General features: G+C 47.9%; 1 protein-coding gene across 13 annotated transcripts in view; it reads left to right on the top strand.

Moving 5' to 3' along the window:
• The window catches only part of INO80E (INO80 complex subunit E), a 657,413-nt gene that overhangs the window by 305,760 nt on the left and 332,730 nt on the right, over nt 1-18,923 (top strand). The window lies entirely within an intron of this gene.

The following is an 18,923-nucleotide window of genomic DNA, read 5'->3' as shown; positions in this document are numbered from 1 at the left end:
TTCGACGTTTTCACACAATGGGGATTCCCAGAAATAGACCTGTTTGCAACTCTGGAGAACTCACAATGCCAAGATTACGCCTCCAGGTACCCCCAGAACCAATCCAAGGGGAACAATCTCTCGATTCCATGGTCAGGGAAATTTGTTTACGCTTTTCCCCCCCGACTCGCCTTCTCAACAAGATTGTGCACAAGATGCACCAGGAACAAGTTACCATGATACTAGTGGCCCCTATGTGGGTCCGGCAGCCATGGTTCGCTCACCTGATGGAGATGTCTCTATCTCCTCCAGTGAAACTTCCCTGCCCGTACAACATGCTGTCACAGGACAAGGGCAGGACACTGCATCCATGCCCTCAGACCATGAACTTAGCAGCCTGGCTCCTGATAGAATTTGGACATTTAAATGTCATAGAATTTGGACATTTACAACTCCCGCAGAGATGCATGGACATCCTCAGGGAGGCTAGAAAGCCTAACACTTATCACTGTTATTCTAGCAAATGGAAGAGATTTGTCATCTGGTGTAGAGGTAGAAACATCAACCCTGTTGACTGCTCTCCCACACAAATTGTTCTGTACCTGACCCATTTACTGGACTCAGGTCTAGTATTCAATTCTATTAAAGTCCACCTAGCGGCACTTTCTGCATACACCACTTCCCAACTTAAAGTGTCATGGTGGAAAGTCCCAGTTATTAAAGCCTTTATGGAGGGGGTAAAGAGAATACACCCTCCGATAGCAAACCCAGCTCCCGGCTGGGACCTAAATGTGGTACTTACCAGGCTCATGGGCTCACCATTTGAACCCATGCACAAGGCAACTCTTAAAGACCTCACTCTTAAGACTGCCTTCCTAATAGCTATCACCTCCATTAGGAGAGTAAGTGAACTACAGGCTCTTTCTGTTCTAGACCCCTTTGTAACGGTTCACAAAGATAAGGTGGTTCTACGCACATACCCGAGGTTTGCACCGAAATTCATCTCGAAATTCCATGTCAACCAGTCAATAGAACTACCAACGTACTTTCAAAACCCTTCAAATTTGGGAGAAAAAAGCCTGCATACACTTGATGTGCGCAGAGCTGTCATGTTTTATATGGAAAGAATTAGACCACTGAGAAAGACTAATCAGTTCTTTGTCTCGGTGGCAGCAGGAAGAGAAGGAGATGCAGTCTCAAAGTCCACTACATCTAGATGGATTGTTCAATGCATCACTCTCTGTTACACTCTTGTTAAGAGAGAACTACCCTTCAAGCCAAGAGCACACTCTACTCGAGGCACTGGGGCATCCATAGCATTCATTGCAAATGTTCCCCTTGAGTCCATTTGCAAAGCGGCAACCTGGAGTTCTGTACACATCTTTACAAAACACTACTGTCTAGATGCCCACTCTAGATCTGATTCCCAGGTGGGACAAGCAGTATTAAGACATCTTTTCTCTACTGTTCCTTCTCACAACCCAACTCCGGGTACTGCTTGCTAGTCTATGGACAGCATGTGATTCTAAGCAGATTAACAAACATCAGAAGACAATGCATTACTTACCGTAAAAGCATTTCTGATGGTTGTATCTGCTTAGATTGACATGCGCCCACCCTTCCTCCCCGCTCGGATGGAAGGAACATAGACATCTTTTTATATCTCTTTTCTGTACTCACTCACGTCTAGAAGGCTCCCTCAGGGCAGAAAGAATACAAACAGAGGGACCTCGACGCGTGAGGGATTGTGGGTACACCGCACGTCACTATAGGGATAGTGTTACAGACGCGCCTTGTCGACGTCCCCTTTTCGACTACGAAAAACAAAAAGCAATACTCCGCAGTGACCACTGGATGTCGGACTACGCACAGCATGTGAATCTAAGCAGTTACAACCATGAGAAATGCTTTTACGGTAAGTAATGCATTGTCATATATATGGTATCCCTGCTCATATTGCTCATTATGTAACATATGCATCATTCATGACTCTGTAACTAAGCATAGTAATGCAACAAGTGCCATGATGTCCTCGGGCTGTTGTGCACTTTATAAATACGAATAAAACAAACAATAAAACAAACAAACCATGAAGGATCGGCACAGTAGGCTGGCCCGTGCGGGAAGGAGGGGCATGCCTCACCCAGGACCGGCCGGTCCGAAGAGCGGGCTTCTAAGTCCTTTCAGGGCGCTCCATCCGTGGGGGCCCAAGACAAAGCCAAGGTGCAGCAAGTCAGTTTTGGTTGGGGGCGCCACGCAAGCGGGTCCCGCGTCAGGCAGGGCATTCTCACCTTCACCATCTGTCTCCACCGCTCCAGCTCCTCCAGGAAATCGGTTAACCTGGCGAAGCTGCGGGAAAAGCCTGAGAAGACGAAGGCGCAGGAAAGGTCGAACGACCTAGCCCAGAAGGCCCATGTGGCCCAGGTGAAGTCTTCGTTGATGATAGATTTGGTGGCGGCCGCCCTCTTGAAGGCCATTGGGGCTGATCCAGGCAAGGTAGCCCCGGCAGTGCCCAGATTATCCCTGCCCCGAGAGAGAAGGCATTGGCCAGGCCGGTGGCGAGGGCACCGGAGAAGAGGATACCATCCCTGAGCCCGAACCAGACTCCCCAGGATGCAAAAAAGAGGGCTGGGGGGAGAGGTGGCCTCAACCGTACTCCAGGGCATGGACATTTCGTCCTCTGAGGAGGAAGACCAAGTGTCCATCCACACGACCCAGAAGGACGTGGGTATTGACGGCAAAAAGCCCTGATGGGGACAACAACGGAAGTGATGAAGGCGGACCTGCTGCCGCCGATGGCATGGGGCCCAGTCAGCCTACCGCCTGACCCCTCCGAGGGATGTATTGCTGGACATCCTTTCTACCCTGAACACTCTGGTGTCGCAGATTCAGAAACGGATGCCGATGATACCGGCCCAACCCCTGGCGAAAAAGAGGCAGCAGCACCCTACGCCGCCGCATCAAACTCCACACTTACCCCCCCCCCCCACTAAAGACACTGGGACAGACACAGCAACGGACACGGATCACAACATGACCACAGCGGGCAGTTTGCTTCAGCCAAGGGCCTCACCTCCCCGAAACGAGGTGGGGTTGTTCTATGCCATGGTTGCCAGAGCGTCACAACTCTTCCAACTTACACCGCAGGAGATCAGGAAAGAAGGTTTCCTATAAAAATTACGCATGGCCAAAAGGAAAACCATCTTGGCGGTGCCTCTCCTGGACGACGTTTGGATGAAGAACCCGGGCACGGCTGGAGAAAAAGTAGCAGGTGCCTGAGTCCGCACCAAAGTGCCTATGTTCACAGCCTTCCCTGGTCTCGGTAGTCTCGGCAGCAGCAAGGAAGAAGTCGTGTAACCCCTCGTCTTCATCCTCCATCCCTCTGGATAGCGAGGGGAAGAAGTGGGATGCCATGGGAAGAAAAGTATTCTACTCGTCGGCGTCAACAGGGAAGGTGGCAAACACACTTGCTATCCTTTCCAGATGTGACAGGGAGCTGTGGTATAAGATGGCCCCACTGCTGGAGTTCCTACCCGACGATAAGCGGGTCGAGGCACTTTCCATCCTGCAGCAGCAGGAGGTGGCATCGGGCCAATGCATCGGTACAAAGCCCTTTCATCGTGGGACGTTTTTTCGTGGGATTTTTTACCACAAATTTTTTATCGAAAAAACCCATAGAATTATTTTGGGGGTGGGGGTTAAAAAATGTATATATGGGATGTGGGTTTTTGGTAATAGATACAAACTGAAAGGGAATGAGGGGTAAGGGATACCCCCCAAAAATAAAGAAAAAGAAATTTGATGGGTTTTTTCAATAAAAAAAAAATGCGGTAAAAAACCCAGCAAAAAACCATCCTGCAATGAAATCACATGGAACCATGCCATCATGGTGCCCTGGACATCTCGGATACGTGGTTCAGGCAGATGGGGAACAGTGTCTGCCTCCATCGTCGCAGCTCGCTGAAAGCCACCAACCTTTTTCAGGAAGTCAAGACGAGGGTTCTGGACATCCCCTTCGATGGGACAACCGCTTAGGGAAGGCCGTCGAGTCATTGCAGGCCATTAAAACTGACACTGAGACGGCCCATGCCTTGGGCAATCTTCAACACAGCCTGTCCTTTTTTGCCTCCGGCGGGAAGTCGGGCAGATTGTTGAAGGGTTTTGGCAGAGGATCCTCTTCATATCGTTAACCCTCCCGTTCCACGACCCAGGAGGCGTACAGAGGCCGCGCCAAGGCTTTCGGTGGAGGGGGGCCGACGCTGTCTTTGCTCCCAAGGCTGCATGCAGGTCCCGAAGTAAGATTGAACCGGCCAGGATGTCGGGCCCCCACCCATGCACCCTGGTGGGAGGCCGGCTGGTGGGCTTCCTCAGCGAGTGGAAGAAGATCTCCTCCGACCAATGGGTGCTGGATGCTCTTGCCCACAGAAACACTCTGGAATTCCAACAAAAGTGTCTGTGGATAACTCTGGTAGCCCTGCAGGAGCAGCATATCCCTGAGCTCCTGCAGGAAGTATGGGCCATGATAAGATGTAGAGCGGATGAGCGTGTAGCGCAGATGAGTGCGTAAATAAAGAGAAGCGAGTAGAACGCAGGAATGCGTAAACCTGATGAATGTGCAGAACGGATGAGTATAAACCGGATGAGTGTGTAGAACAGATGAGTATGTGCAGCGGATGAGTATGTAGAGCGCACGAGTGTGGATAGCGGATGAATACAGAAGTGCGGAGAGTGTGTAGATAGCCGGAGCAGATGAATCTACAGACCTGGCGAATGTATAGAACGGATGGGTGTAGAGAGCACATGAGTGTATAGGGCGGATGAGTGTATAAGACGGATGAGTGTATGGAGCGGATGGGTGTATGGAGCGGATGGGTGTATGGAGCGCATGGGTGTATGGAGCGCATGGGTGTATGGAGCGCATGGCTGTATGGAGCGCATGGGTGTATGGAGCGCATGGGTGTATGGAGAAGATGGGTGTATGGAGAAGATGGGTGTATGGAGCGGATGGGTGTATGGAGCGGATGAGTGTATGGAGAGATGAGAGCGCAGAGCATATGAAGGTATAGAACAGATGAGTGTATGAGATGAATATATAGAACAGGATATTGCTGTTGGATGCATGAAAAGCACAAGTGCTTAAAGCGGACAAGTGCGGAGAGGGGATGAGTGCGTGGAGTGGATGAGTGCGTGGAGCGGATGGGTGCGCAGAGGGGGTGAGTGCGTAGAGGGTGTGAGTGCGTAGAAGGTGTGAGTGCGTAGAGAGGGTAAGTGAGTAGCACGGATGAGTGCGTAAATTTCAGAGAAGCGAGTAGAATGCAGGAATGCGCAAACCAGATGAATGTGCAGAACGGATGAGCGTAAACCCGATGAGTGTGTAGAACAGATGAGTATGTGGAGCGGATGAGTATGTAGAGCCCACGAGTGTGGATAGTGGATGAATACGAAAGTGCGGTGAGTGTGTAGATCGCCGGAGCAGATGAATATACAGACCTGCCGAATGTATAGAACGGATGAGTGTATAGAGCACATGAGTGTATGGAGCGGATGAGTGTATGGAGCGGATGAGTGTATGGAGCGGGTGGAGCGGATGAGTGGATGGAGCGGATGAGTGGATGGAGCGGATGGGTGTACGGAGCGGATAAATGTATAGAGCAGAGGAGTATATGAAGAGGATGAATATGCAGAGCAGATGAAGGTATAGAACAGCTGAGTGTAGAGATGAATATATAGAACAGGATATTACTGTTGGATGTGTGAAAAGCACGAGAGCCTAAAACGGATGAGTGCGGAGAGGGGATGAGTGCGTGGAGTTCATGAATGCGTACAAGGGATGAGTGCGTAGAGGGGGTGAGTGCGTAGAGGGGATGAGTGCGAGAGGGGGTGAGTGCGTAGAGGGGGTGAGTGCGAAAAACAGGTGAATGCATAGTACGCGTGAGGGCATAAAGTGGATGAGTACCTGGAGCGAACAAGTGCTTGGAGCGATCGAGTGCCCAGAGTGAACTGATGTGTTGCGTAGAGCGGACAAGTACGTAGAACGAACGAGCACAGATGCATCCAGTACTGATGGGTGCATAGAATGGATGAATACGTAGTGCTACTGAATGCATAGAGCATAAGGCAGACAGGAGTGCATAGGTGGGGCAGGCAAGAGTGCATACGTGGGGCAGGCAAGAGTGCATACCTGGGGCGGACAAGAGGGCATGCCTGGGGCGGACAAGAGGGCATGCGTGGGGCGGACAAGAGCACGTGGTTGGACCGGAGTGTATTGGACCAGACGGGGTGCATGGAGTGGATAGGAGTGCACGCTACGGACTGGAGCGCATAGAATTGCACGACGTAAATAGTATGGTTGGAATGCAGAGAAGGTTGAAAGAGCATATAACCCATCATATCACACCACCATGCTTACTCTCTCCTTTACATCACCACTCAACTAGAACACAGAGATACTATGACACCATTCGGTATAACTGTTCTCATACCAACATCCGCCGCTCACTCCACATCATTCTAAGTAAACACTGCTGGTTTCACACCCCCCAGCCAGGCGTTCTCCTCAGCCCTAACGCAGCCGCAGCCGTTCTGGAAAAAACCTGCCAGAACAAACAGATTCTCTTGATCTCTCAACCACCACTCCTACCGCTAAGAAGCAGCTATTACACGAATACAGCACGAGCTACACATATACCCGGTGCTCACATGCACCTTTGACTGTCTCTACTGATCTGAACTTCGGCTCCCAAGGGCGTTCAACCTACCAGCGCATTCAGACCATACCAATGGTATATAAGGCGCTATATAAGTGCAAAATAACATAACATAACATAAGAAAAGGGGTGATGGTGCTGGTTCCAGAGCAGCTGCGGGGCTCCGGAGTCTACTCCAGATACTTCTTGGTAAAGAAGACGACTGGGGGCTGGAGGCCCATTCTAGACATGTGGCATCCCAAAAAGTATCTCAAGTCCAAAAAATTCAGGATGGTCACGTTGCAGCACATGCTCAGCCAACTGGAGGAGGGGGACTTCTTGACGTCGCTGGATCTGGAGGATATGTACTGCCACGTCCCCATTCACGAAAAGCATCGGAAGTTCCTGCGCTTCATAGTACAGGGAAAGCACTACCAATTCAAGGCTCTCCCCTTTGGACTGAAGTCAGCGCCCAGGGTGTTTACGAAGTGCATGGCACCAGTAGCGGCCCATCTGCGTCTAGAGGTGATACACGTGTACCTGTACCTCGACGACTGGCTCATCTGGGCCAGGTAAAGGGAAGCGGCCGTCGAACACACAGAGAGGACCGTCCGGCTGCTGACGGATCTGGGGTTCTCCGTCAACTATTCGAAGTCCTTCTTGATGCCATTGCAGAACGGGCTGTTCTGGAGGCCAGGTTCAACACGGTCTCCTGCCTGTCCCCCCGCCCCCCTCGGATGAGAAGATAGCGGCCCTGCTGGGCAAGGTGCAAAAGCTGTTGGCTCTGAAGTCTGCCACGGTTCAGACCATCATGTCGCTGCTCTATATGATGTTGGTTGTCATGCATCTACCTAATCCGGCCCTGCAGGTTGCAGATGCGACCCCTTTAGGAATTCCTGTATGCTCGGTGGATACAGGTGTCCGGAAGCTTCGCCAACAAGATTGCCCTTGGAGTTCCGTCGAGCGATAAGCTTTAAGGGTGTGCACTCCAACCTCGCTGGGGGCATAGGTTTCCAGAGCCCCCCGTACCAGGAGACGGTCACCACGGACGCTTTCCTGGAGGGCTGGGAAGCCCACACAGGACGTTGTCATGCCAGAGGCTTGTGGATGCCGGAGGAGAGGGATCTCCACATCAATGTGCTGGTAGCTGCGGGAAGTGTCTGGGTCCTCAAGCTGTTCCTTCCGTCCCTCAAGAGCAAGGTGGTGAGGGCGTTCTTGGATAATACTACCCCAATGTTTTACATCAGAATGCAGGAGGCCACCAGATACCCAGCTCTCTCCAGAGAGGCGCAGGACTTGTGGCACTGGGCCGTATCCCAAGAGATGTTCCTCATCCCTTTTCACCTGGCGGGAGTCAGGAACACCATCACAGACTCCCTCAGCAGGGAGCTGCGCTCCTGCCACGAGTGGGAACTTCGACAGGATCAAGTGGACCGCCTCTTCCTCAAGTGGGGCAGACCCCAGATCGATCTTTTTGCGACGGCAACAAATTCCAAATGCCAAAACTTCACCAGCAGTTTCCACCAGTCGAGGAGCATGGGGGACTAGTTTTCCTTCCCGTGGGACGGCCTGTTCCTGTACGCGTTCCATACATTCCTTCTTCTGCTGCGAGTCATCAATCAACTCAAACAGTGCCAATGCAGGAAGATCCTCGTTGCCCTGGCGTGGCCGTGGCAGATTTGTCATCCGGATCTTCTCAGCCTGTCAGTCACCTCCAGTCAAGCTGCCAGTGGTTACGGATCTGCTAGCCAGAGAAGGAGGCACAATCCTGCATCAGAACCCAGGGTCGCTGAACCTGAAGGCCAGGCTCCTGCAGCCTTAGAATTCAGAGGGTATGAGTTGCCAGTAAACTGCAGGGCGGTCCTTGCGAGGGCCAGAGCGTCGCCGACTCTTAAGTGCTACGGACACAAGTGGAAGCATTTGAAGCGAGCGTCCCCCAGATAGCACGATCCTCCCCACAATGAGAGACAATAATGGACTCTCCCAAGATGGGAATAAGGCTAAGACAAAGTGCGGGTGGGCTTAAATGGGAGTTTATCAATCAGAATAGGGCATGCAAAGGACTCTGCAAACTCTGAGAGCGCTCTGTCTGACAATAGCAAAGACAGACGTATATATTTCCAAAAAACGTCATAAGAACCTACATACTATAGGGGGCACAAGTTTGTGGGGATTGGGTGGCGACGACTAACTATAGGTGCCGCTGTGATGTGGTTTGCCGTGGTTGGTGGACGTCACTGGTTACCCTTGTGGGCCGGGCCGGGCAGGTCAGCTGGGTTCATCCGGACGGTGTTGTTGTGCCAGCCGTGATCAGTGTCAGTGATGAACGTCTTTCCTGGCTTTCTGCCCTAAGGCCACGCACACCGCATTCATTCAACATTGCAATATTATCTTCCCTGGTAAATCTTCCAATACGTTATTCTACAGGTTAATGCAACACAGGAGGAATGCACCTAAAGTGGGGTCTTTTGGTGATACATCAATACATGGTTACCATCGTCCTGTTGACCGGGTATCATAGGTCGCGAGGTTGGGTCTCAGAGCAAGGAACGAGCTGTCCGAGTTATCATGTCCCGTTAGAAGTCATTATGAATGTGTTCCTGTAGTGTTGCTATAATATTGGGTGTCCTAATTTTACAGGGGCCATTAACCTAGGGTGAGTCGGTGGGTCGTGGAGCCTAAAAAAGGGCACCTTCTGGCCTGCGTTTATGGCCGGGGTTTACTGCTGGGTTGTCAATAATTCAGGTGGCAGGCCGCGGCCCTGGGTGCTGCGGGGGAATATGAATGTTTGTAGCGGCTCCAGCCGAATTGGGGGAGGTGGAACAGAGCAGCACAGTCCTCTGCTTTCCGTCTGGCAGGCTTCAATGGGGAGGAAGGGGGAATGGCCTTGGAGATGCCCACAAAGGTATTTTCCTCGTGTGTTGCAGATTTAAGTGGAAGAGGCATAAACATTAATATAATATACAATACTCATTGAGTCTTTTCAAAGCTTATGTTTTCAACATTGTTAGTGCCTTTTACATGCGTACCGACGGGTCCCACTGACTGGTACGACTCCGAAATGGAGATTCGAACCTTCTTACGTAAAGTAAGGCTACGAACATTTTTTCATGAACATAACTTAGGCACGGAGGAAGATGAGCAAGACTCTGGGCTACATAATCCCTCTTCCTTTACGCCTTCAGATAGCCAACTACCCACTGAAATCCTTACTTTTGAAAGATGCATTCTGAATGACTTCGCCAAACTACAAACCAAAACAACTAAGACCAAACACAACTTAAGTTTACGTGAAAAACAAGCTTTGATGTCACTACAGAAAAATAAAAACATTATTATTAAGCCTTCAGATAAAGGTGGCGGCGTGGTCATTATGACCATTGACCAATACAAAGATATGGTGTTGGCACTACTTAATGACACAGATAGTTACACTATCCTTCGCAAAGACCCAACACAAGAAATCTGTCAAGAGATCCTAGAAACCGTAAATTTCGCTTTACAACGGGAATGGATCACTAAAAAAGAATCTGAATTTTTAATTAAATTACGAGGAAGAACTCCTTGTTTTTATGCGCTTCCAAAAATTCATAAGGATCCCACTAACCCACCAGGCCGCCCGATAGTCTCTGGCTGTGGCTCCATTCTTGAACCACTCTGTAAATTCATTGACTTCTTCCTACAACCCATTAGTATAAATACATCTACTTACCTTAGGGACACTACACATACTATTACCATATTTGAGGGCATAGATTTTGACCCCACTAACCAACTTTTGGTAACTATGGACATTAAGTCCCTTTACACAAGTATACCACAGGAGGAAGCGATTGAATGTATACGGATATGGCTCACTGCCGAGCTCCCAGCTGACCGAACTCCTACTAACTTTATCCTTGAACTAATGTCAATAGCACTACGGAAAAACTTTTTTAGCTTTGACAATTTACTGTACCTACAGACAAAAGGTACCGCCATGGGCGCAGCTTTTGCTCCCAGCCTAGCAATCCTATTCATGGCCAAATTCGAACAAGACTTTGTACTTTCTAACGTTAACACATGGCAGCCCCAAATTAGCCATTGGTACCGATACATAGATGACGTGATTTTGATATGGACCGGCACCACTCTCCAACTGATGTCCTTCTGGGCCTGGCTTAACACATGTAATATTGACATTCAATTCACCATCGAGCATAGTGCTTCTGAAATCAAGTTCCTGGATCTGTCGATTCAACAAAAAAATGGTAAACTCACATGTAATTTGTATCGCAAACCTACATCCAGGAACACCTTATTGCACTACTCTAGCAACCATCCTACTCATGTCAAGGACAACCTCCCATACGGACAGTATCTGCGAATACGCAGAAACTGCACAACACCTGAAGACTTTAACTATCATGCAGATAATCTGACCACCCGTCTAAAAGCAAGAGGTTATCCTAAAAAACAGCTTGAGCAAGCCAGGAAAAGGGCACGAAACAGTAACAGAGAAACCCTTCTCGAGTTACAATGTGATACCCAAGACACCAAAGAAGATCGCCTTACGTGTGTTGTTACTTTTGGAACCCACACATCACAAATAAAGAAGATCATCAGTAAACATTGGCACATAGCACGCCTCAACCTCCCGGAGGAACCAATTCCCCGATTTGCATATAAAAGAGCAAAAAACATTAAGGAACATCTAGTACATTCCCAATTTCAGCCAAATAATTCCACACGAACATTAAGACCACTGCAGGGCCATCACCCATGTGGCAATTGCGTGGCCTGCCAATTCACAAAGAAAATGAGCAGTTTCCAAATTGGACAACGCAAATGGCTTCTGAAGGACCTCACAAACTGCAAAAGCCAGAATGTGATTTACTGTATCGAATGCCCCTGTGGACTTCGATACATAGGTCAAACTACAAGAGCAGTTAACATCCGGATCTCGGAACATAGATCTAGAATTAGGTGTAAGAATCTCACATCACCTCTAGTTACACACTACATGGAGGCTAACCACACACCAAACAACCTTTTTTGGTGGGTACTCGAGAAAATCAAGGGGAGCCCCGACATTCAACACCGTCTTCTTAGGAAGGAGTCCAGGTGGATACATCGATTAAACACTTACCACCATGGGCTCAATGAAATTTTTCAGCCAGTAATATAACCATTGTGACATATGTCTGCTCTCACGTCTCTGCCCACTATCACTAATTAGCCTTTCCCCACGCGCATTAGCTTTCATCAACAAGCTGCGAGAAACAAAGCTTCTGCTGCTCTCTGTCTTTGTTATATATTAAACCTACGCACGGAGTTATGTATTCTTCCTCTTACCTCCAGGCTCAGTGCACGACTTTATATGAGGCTGACAGCCACACTTTCTTTACACCGAGGCACACTGTAAACTGGTACTTTCTCCCAGCATGCTCGAGTGACTCTTTCTCGGGTCGCCATGACAGCGATCAACTACGCGGCCTTTGCGCATGCGTGATCATTCCGGCCCCGGCTTCCCCAAGCAGGCAGCCACAGTCTACACACACCCTCGAACCAGACGAGACGGTCGAGACAAGCCTCCAGCCTCTCCCCCTTGCAGCGGACGTCTGCTGAGTCGTACAATAGGTCAAAAAAAGCATTGCAGCGGGTAAGCGTAAAAAGGGTTCTTCCCTTTTTTTGTCCTTTTCAACAGGCACGTCTTTTCCCCGCATGCAGCCCTTAACCCCTCATGCCACCGGCTCGCTCTTTACTCAATACTCCTTTCGAAGCCCATGCATCCGGCACTTCGACTCATGTAATTGAGTCTAAAACACTCAGACCGGCCGTTGCACTGTGTTTTTTGCAAATTTCACGTGCACTTGGCATCATCAATGCACTTTGGCTTCCAAACACACAACCCGTATCTTTGGAGTACTCCTGGCACTATCCTGGTCTTGGACATAAGCACCATCAGTCACCACGTTAAGTCACATATATATTTTGTGCACAGGATTTAATCCACCATCTCAATATCCTCGGAACAAACGAGTCCTGGTGCTTAGTTGTGCTTTCCTCACACAGGAAACAGCCACCAGCCTACAGTGAACAACCACGTTCCACAAAACACTGACAGAGGTGAAAATTTACCCAAGCGGTGTAAAATCTCTCTACTATCAGGTAATTAATATAGATAGAGCATAATTCCTCACTATCTATACCTTTGCTATATGTGGTTATTTAGCAATTACCTATTAGCACCACACAACCTGGGGGCCAGACCTCTGATTTATAGTCTCTGTTCCTCTTTTTTCTATCATCTTCATACCTTATGCAGGATATCACCAAGACGTGATTGTGACTTTACTTGAGAGTTCTCAGTATTCACATAGACGCATGGTCTTGTCGCCTGATTTTCTTCCCCGTGTGTCCCACACCCGAACCTCTGGGATCCCAAACACCGGCAGGTAAGCCGGCCACCGGTGCCGAGAGTTTTAAAATATTTTTATTTGTACAGTGCCCTAAGTACTAGGGGCCACCGCCTCTTCACATCCACCCTTCTGACTCGATATCTATATACTTTCCACAGGGTCACCAACTAGGAGCCCTGATGAAGGCAGACCTATCGTAATAGAATAACCGCCGAAACGTGACGAAGACAGGGATTCAAATCACACATACATACCCCTGATCGTTTGGAACTTGCATTTCGGTTCCAACCATCAAATTTCACGTTGGCAAGGATAAAAAAGATATCTTGTACCAAAGACCCTGCAGCATTAATTGCTTGAAACTAACAATTGCAAAAAGGGACTATTACTGAACAATACCTAGAAATTGGGCTATGATACTTGTTTATCTACTGAACCAGTATCACATATATGTCCTACTTGCACTCTTCTTTATGATTTAGTCATTATAATGTAAAGAAATGAATATAAATCCAATGTTCTATGATTTTTTGGTTTTTGTATATAATTGTGTCAAAACACTTATGCACATTGTAATCTCTTTCTACAAAAAACGTTGCCTCCTAAATGTATCATGTGGATGTATTTGTATTTTGTTCTATTTTAGGTTGAGATTATATTTTTGTTGACTTCCGATTATGTGTTCAGGTTTTCTTTAAATGTATGTTTTTGATACCTTCGGAAGTAGAAAGTGACTGTCCTGTACTCTTCCTTAATTATATTAGTCAGCTCTTATTTTATTTCTCAAACACTGGAAGCATCACCGTAATGTTTGTCCTTTGAAACACATAGCTACTTTACTATTTGGGTGGTTATATAAGAACAGCGGCAGATCCCACTTTAGGATTTCTATAATTCGGAAACCTCTCAAAGATATTAATTTATTATTTGAAACAAGTGGAAAAAAACGAAATAATATGAAAATAATTACTAGCAAGGGTACATTCTTCTGTTTAGAAGTGCCTTTTACATGGCCATTTCAAATGCGTTACCTATATGTTAAGTATTTAACAACCACAACATTTTGTTACATTTCTATACATGCGCGGTAAGCGAGGTAGTAGTAAGGTTGGTGGAGCACGCAGGAACAACCGGCTAATAAGACTGATGGCAGTGACACATGGTGAGCTTGGACATACATACTGTGCATTTTCGTGCACCATTTACATGAGCTCCCAATAGGGTTGTATTCGTCTTCCTTTGCACTCTAGCAGCATTAGTTCAGTTATGGCATGGGACCTTGGGGTGCAGTCTTCTCGGCGAAACATATAACATGAAAACCCCAGGACACTTTTACCATTTGCGCATAGCTACGGGGATGTGGGTACTTCAACCCGAATGCCATATAAACACACATTCTGCCATCTTCATGGAGGTTACATGTTTTTATTCAGAAAGGTCATGGAGAGAAGAGTTTCATCACAGGTAGTTTGCTCATTAGTATTTTTGGGGCTCTGCTTTTGTCAGGGGACCATTTTACAGTTCTTTTCCACCCCGACCCTGCTGGCCGGGTCATACTGGGAACAGTGATACACTGCGGAAGGTGAAATGTTACAGTGTCTGCATCTAGCACTAGCTCATGTCCGTCTGTTCGTGGGAACGGGCTCTCAGCGGATCTGCCAGGGAGCTGCGGCCGCAGGGACAAGTGAGACTCTCCAGGGGTGGGGGCCGCGCTGTGGTGCACAGGGCTCAAACCATTTTGATTTCACAAAATGGTTTCCAGGGCCTAGCTGAATACAGCATGTTTGGTCAATGTCTTCAGCCAGTGGTCCACCCGCCACCTGGGCCCTGGTGGCAGGGGGAACCCCTGATGGGCCATGGACTTCACAGGGAGGGAGAGGCTGCAGGGGAGGGGGGTACCTTGGACCAATCCTCCCATACATTTCCCCCCTTTCGTTACTTAAGTAACAAATACTGTAACTCCCTCAACCTCTTGCGTTCCTCTTCTTCAGCTACAGCCTCATCCCATGCAGGGGTACCTTTTATGGGCATCCATGCCCTACACACTCCTCGGAGGCTCTCTCCCCTTCTAGCATACTCGTCCGGGGTGCAGGTCAGATATATACACCCTTCATCCTCATCCAAATCCACCCACACCTCCTCGTACCATTCAAGTATACGGGCTCTTTAATTGTAGTGTGCCACAGCCTGGTACCTAGGCACCATCTGGTATCTTGGTGTGTTTTCTGTTCCTGTTTGTACCTCTCCTGCCTGCATATGTTGTACCGTACCGCGAGCGTTGCCCATTGTCACCATCATCATTGCACCTTTGGTACTGGGTTTGCACAACATCGAAGGCCCACCTAGCACATACAAAAGATAAAAAGGAGGAGCACTACTGTCGGCATCAAAAATTTAACAGTCATTCCCAGCCATGATGGGACCCAGGAGAAGATGTTGTCGAACAATGTGATTGCTTCTGCTCCACCTTCCATTTTCATTCTTTCTCCTAGGTTATGTACTGCTTCGATCACATGGGACAAAGAACCATTATCTGCGTCTTCGGAAGGTACGAAAGTGCAGCAGGCACTTCCAATTTTTCGGCAAACACCTCCGTCCATTGCTGTCAACAGGTCCAAGACATACCTATTTTGCATGGTCATTAGCCGTAGTGCTCGCAGTTCCACCTTTATTACGTTAAATCCTTCTTCAGTGTCATTCGCCAGCTGGATCAGCTCCCAGCGTGTAATTTGGAGCCATTTTGCATTTGCTCGTGCCTGGATGCTAGGGATGAGTGAGGCAAAGAAAGTTTCTGCAGAGCTGAATAATCGATATCTATCCGGGATCTGTGCCAGTAGCTCTGATGATGCTTTTGATATGTAGTTCGATGATCGTTTGTTTCGTGACAGCATCTCCTCCTTGTTACCGGAAGACAGGACATATACTTGTGACTCTGCAGTTGGCTGGGCCTCATTCTGCTGAGGGGTCTCTCGCATTTTCTTGCTCCCATCAATGTGGCTTTCCGGTATCACCATTAGTGCGGAATGTAGGGTGGCCAATGAGCAGCTGCCACTCCATGATTGTGGGAGGTGCAGGTATGCCTGGTTGCCACATACCCAATAAGTGTCCATGAGGGCCGCTGTCCCCTTTCTCATATCTGGGAGGGTCTTGTTGCAATTTTTGTTTACCCCCATGATCACTTTCCCGTCTCCCTTGAAACACAGTTCATGGTTTATTTCTTTCTGTAGCTTGAAGGGCTTTTCAATGGCCGTCACCCAAGTCAATTTTGAGATGTGCTCCTTCCATACTGGTGTGCATGTTTTTTCTATCCACTGCAGTTTTTCTGGTGCCACACCTCGCAGTGCTTCAGCTTTGCACATTATCTCTTCATCTTTCCACTTATTTTCTGAAAATAGTGTCCCTTGTATTATAAAAAATGGTTCTTCCAAACATATCACTCCTACCGCCTTCGGATAATATGTCTTCTCATTCTGCAGCATTTTAAAAGTTACCTCATGTGCCTGGAAGGTGTTCTTAATTCTGCACAGCGTGAGATGAAGGAGACATTGGGCATCGACAATAGGCAACTCTTTGGGCAGCAATACTTTGGGTGTACCTGAAGCATGGGGAATGAGGGAGCAGACATAACAGCTCTCATTTGTTGTTTGCTTAGCCGTTGCACTCATGTCCGCATACCATTTATTTGTCTGGTGGGGGTGTCGTGGGCCTTCCATTTTGTCCAGTCCCAACCCGTAATACTCGTCGTATTTTCTCCTTCCAGCCTCCCTTTTCCTCCTGTTATTTCTAAGATATCTCCCAGCTTCATGGGCGAGGAACAGTGTAGGCCCCCCTTTCTCCCCTTCGCCCCCCTTTCCCCATTCATTGTATAATGCTTCGTATCTCACAGCCATCTTTTCATTCTCTTTCTTTATACTATCTAGCAGTGTGTTTTCTGTTGCGGGAGTGGACACGCTGGTGGGGGTGTTGTATAACCATGATATAACAGAGGGGTTGCGATCATTTAAACTGTGGGCATTGTAATTAGATGCTTTTGGCGGGGAAGTTGTGCTGTTTCGTATTTTTTCCTGCAGCCTTTCATTTGGCAAGATAGCAACATTGGGCGGTGTCGTGTAATATAATAGTGTACAGGAAGAGGTGGATGGGGAGGCGCAGACAACAGCAAGCAAAAGTACTGGTTTATAGCGTTCATCATGCCCCATACAAGTTTAGATCCGTCCCACAACAAAAAATCACCTTCTTTAGTATTTGCTTGTTGTTGTTTCATTTGTCGCATTAATCCCGTTGTTCCCTCCCCCCTCGTTCATCTCGATAGAGATGAACGCTATAAACCAGTATGTAACCAAGCCAAACAGTATTGTAAAAAATAACGTAATGCATACAGACAATCCACACTCATACGAATATCTACATCTTTCAGCTAAAACTTCTCTATATCTAACAAATCTATCCGTTGCAGGCTGCACATTAGTTGCCATGGTAGTTCCTGTTTGAGATATAAAAGTGCATTAAGTGCGTGCATGTAAACATTCTTTTTGGCACTGTATGTACCAGGAGGTCATGAAAGGGAGATGGGTTGGGTGGGGGAGGGGGGAAGGTGGAAATGCACAGAGAAGGGAGCAGACAATATACACATCGTTATTTTCACTTGAACGCATTTTTTTTTCTTTCATTTATCTCAATCAATAACCTGTAATATAATTTCTTTCGTTAACAATTTTGTCTATCAGTTACACTCCTCCATTCACTTGTTCACGGTCACTCATCATTTTCATTACTTTTGCTTGCTGTTGTCTGCGCCTCCCCATCCACCTCTTCCTGTACACTATTATATGCCTTTCGCACATCTGTCAAATGTATCCAGTACTTGAGCCCCTTTACTTTTACAGCTGTAGGGGTACAAAATACCACTTCGTACGGCCCATGGAACCTTGGGGCATTCCACCGGCGCACAAAGCTCCGGACATAAATGAACTCTCCTGGCATTAATTGTATCTGTGCTTCATGTTCTGCAAGGGACACTGTTGTGTTTCCTTCTTCCCTTGTGAATGGTGGTGAGAGCTGCTTTGAGATTGCACATGCTGCCCTAGTTAGCTTCTTCAGGTATTCTGTGAATTCATCTCCCAATATCGTGGCGCTTCTGTGTGCATCTGAGTGTTGGCGTAGTGGGGAATGTGCCGTGTGCATCCGTCTCCCTGTCACAATTTCGTGCGGGGACAGATGGTGGTCCTTGCTCGGCTGATTCCTCAGCTCAAACAGCGCAAGGGGTAAGCAGTAGATCCAGTTTTTCTTCAACGAAAAACACAACTTAGACAGTCTCCCTTTTAACAGTCCGTTCATCTTTTCGACAACGCCATTACTTTGAGGATGATAAATCGAGCACAATTTATGCTTTATTCCCAATAACGTGGTCACTTCTTTGAAGACCTTGTTCACAAAATGAGTGCCGTTGTCTGAGCGAATGACGTCGCAAATTCCCCAACGCGGGAACAATTCCTTTACTAGGAACTTTGCAGCGCTTTTAGCATCAGGTCGCGCACATGGGCCTGCTTCCACCCACCTCGAAAATGGACATACAACCACTATCATGTAGCGTGCCCCATTACACCTCTCCCCCATGTCTGCGTAATCAATGTGCAGTTCTCTGAAGGGCTCTATGGGTTTTGGAATTGTCCCCCTGAGTGTTAGTAGCGTCATTGCAGAGTTATATATTTGGCACGTTGTGCACTCCATTGTCAATCTGGATATGTGCTCCTGGAGACATGGCACGAACCAGTCTTCTTGTATCTCTGCTGCAATGTGTTGTTTAGTGTTATGCGCTGGAAAGTGTAATTGCTGAAATGCTATCTCTAACAGTTTG

Source organism: Ambystoma mexicanum, chromosome 3p (assembly GCF_040938575.1).
Source record: "Ambystoma mexicanum isolate Mex_15411 chromosome 3p, UKY_AmexF1_1, whole genome shotgun sequence".
NCBI lineage: Eukaryota > Metazoa > Chordata > Amphibia > Caudata > Ambystomatidae > Ambystoma > Ambystoma mexicanum.
This window is presented reverse-complemented; position numbering and strand designations above follow the sequence as displayed.